This window comes from Uloborus diversus, chromosome 1 (assembly GCF_026930045.1).
Source record: "Uloborus diversus isolate 005 chromosome 1, Udiv.v.3.1, whole genome shotgun sequence".
NCBI classification, from domain to species: Eukaryota; Metazoa; Arthropoda; class Arachnida; order Araneae; family Uloboridae; genus Uloborus; species Uloborus diversus.
Window position 1 is genome coordinate 41,642,410 of NC_072731.1, and position 2,735 is coordinate 41,645,144.

At 30.9% G+C, this 2,735-nt stretch overlaps 1 pseudogene; it reads left to right on the top strand.

Moving 5' to 3' along the window:
- The first annotated feature begins 1,420 nt into the window (after positions 1-1,420).
- Positions 1,421-1,520, top strand: LOC129234699 (U6 spliceosomal RNA; annotated as a pseudogene).
- The last annotated feature ends 1,215 nt before the right edge of the window (positions 1,521-2,735 follow it).

Here is a 2,735-nt window from a genome sequence, read left to right on the forward strand (position 1 = left end):
AATAAAAAATGGAATCCTTTGTGAGTTCGAAACATACCGTCTGGCTTTCCTGTTGTATTTTATATTTTACGTGAGTGTGCAGATTCGTTTTCGATACTTGTTTATTTTATTATTTTTTTAGAAGAGCATAAAGCCAACATTTGCATTTCAAATAGTGTATCACAGGGCTTTGCGCTGCCTGCTTGTCTGATATATTTTCACTGGCACCTCATACACATTCCTCTGCATACCAATGCGGAGTTTTTAGTCATTCTCCCCAACAGCTCTCTTGGGTTGTTTTTCAGGAGGCAGTCTTAATTTTGTTCTCCAAAAGATCTATATTTCAATTTCGTATTTTTTTCGGTGGAATAAGCAAAAATTAAGCTTTGTGTTTCTCAAAATATGCTTTAAGCAGTTTTAAACCTTATCGCGTAATGCATTATTTGTATTATTTGGCACAATGTAGAAATACCGTTGTTTTAAATGTTTTTTTTTTCTTACATCAGGAATGTGATGTACGAGCAACGTAGTAGTATAAAAAACTTTAAATCGTTGGCAAAACAATACTCATTTTAGTGTATATTAGCCATAATTAACTGCATCTGCCAAGAATTTTTGTTTAAGTTTGTTATTATGTTTAATTACTCTTTTAAATACTGCTCTAGTTTGAAATTTAACATGTTCTAACTGTAAGGTCTGTTCTTCCCGTTTTATTTTTATTTACTTTTTGCTTATTCCTCATAAATTACTTATCTTTATATTATTAATACATACTACATGCAGAAAATATTGCTTTTGGACTGTAAGAAAAATACTTATTAGTTGAAAGAAAATGAACCCGTAAGCGTGAGTAATTAGATCATTATAATTTTAATTTTGAATACAATTACTTTTGCTTACCGTCAAGAAAACATTTTGTTGAAGCAATTTAACAGTTATTTTAAATGTAGATAACATGAAAAACAGGGTACTTTACATGAAACATTTTCGTTGAAAAAAAATAAAAACTATCCTAGTTATGATATTTTAAAATCGTTTTTAAATAAATTAGCGTGCGATATTTCTGAGGTGGTTATTATTAAATAAATAATGTCACTGCATTCAATAATGCTGGTTTTGTTTTCTTAGAAATGTGAACTATATTTTTTGTTTGTTGTTTTTCATAATCAGTATTTTTTTCAAACCTGTACTGAATATATAATTTGCTTTAAAATTTTATAATAAATCAAGTCCACTTATAATTATTTTATCAGACTATAGTAATTTCAAATTCGCAACCAAATTCAACAATATTGTGACAATCATGATTTGCCACACCTGTCCCCAACTGCATTTTCATCCTCCACGCATGTGATAACTCTATCGCACCAAGCTGCTTTTTCTACCTCGCGGTTTCGACCACCTGTAACTGCAACCGCACAGTGAATTGTGAGATTCCGGCGTGGTCTCAGTTTTTCCGTCACATATACTAAAATTGGAACGATACAGAGAAGATTAGCATGGCCCCTGCGCACGGATGACTTGAGACGGACGATTCGGATGAACTATGCAATTTTGAGAAATTGGAACGATACAGAGAAGATTAGCATGGCCCCTGCGCACGGATGACTTGAGACGGACGCCGATTCGGATGAACTATGCAATTTTGAGTTCTCGGTAAACCCTTGCCCATCTAAATATCTAAAATTGCTCAAAGAACATATTCTAGAGACTAGGGAAATGGTAAAATTTAATGAAAATGAGTATTTTTCTAAACATCTGAAATACATTAAGGGTCGTGCCATTCCTAACTTTGAAGTGGGAGATAAAGTATTTGTAGAAATACCTTCTCACACAAACACCTTTTGTGCAAAATATGATGGTCCTCATACAATCACTAGAAAATTGAGAAATGACAATTATCTCATTGAACTTCATGATGATAGCAGGGACTTGATTAAAAAATACCATGTTAGTAAACTGTTTTTACAAGTACCTCTAAATGCAAAATTGACAAATGCTCAACATGAAAGTATCAATGAAATATATAATGAAAATGATGTAAACAATGATGTCGCATAAATGGCAATTAGCAAATTAATGAATTAAAAAACTTCCACAAAAAATGTTTTTGTTGCATAGTGAAATTTTTACTCATCTGTTTTGTCAACACATAGGTGATAAGTGCATATTTTTTTTTTCTTCTCTTTTGATATCTTTTGGGAATGGTATTTTCTAGTGTTTTGAGAGCTCACAAAACGCAGTCGTTTTTTGTCTGGCTGGTCCGAATTTTCGATTGTAGAGAAAATATTTTTTTCAAAAGTGTCAAAAATATTTTTTTTTAATTTATCTTGTGTTCACATTCTTCAGTCGGTATCTTGCTGTCATAGATCAACAGAGACAAAATTTTTTGTGAACTGCATTACTCCACCAAATATGAATACTGGCAAATAAACAAAAAATGTATTTTTTCTCTATGTAAACATACAGAATTTTTAGCTGCATTACATTTTGTTTGAACATTTGAAGTTTTAGTTTATGCGCATAAGCAAAATATCATTTGCAATCATTGCATTAAGAAAGTTAAATCGCAAAATGAATATGAAAATGATGATTCGCAAAAAAAAAAAAAAAAAAATGTTCATGAGAAAATTCAATTGAAATTCACTACTTCATGTGTCAAAAGTTAATCAGTCTGGCAAATTGCAAGTGATGGAAGATAATTAGAATTTGTCCAACATAGTACTGTATTAAAAAAAAAAAAAAAAAAAATTGTT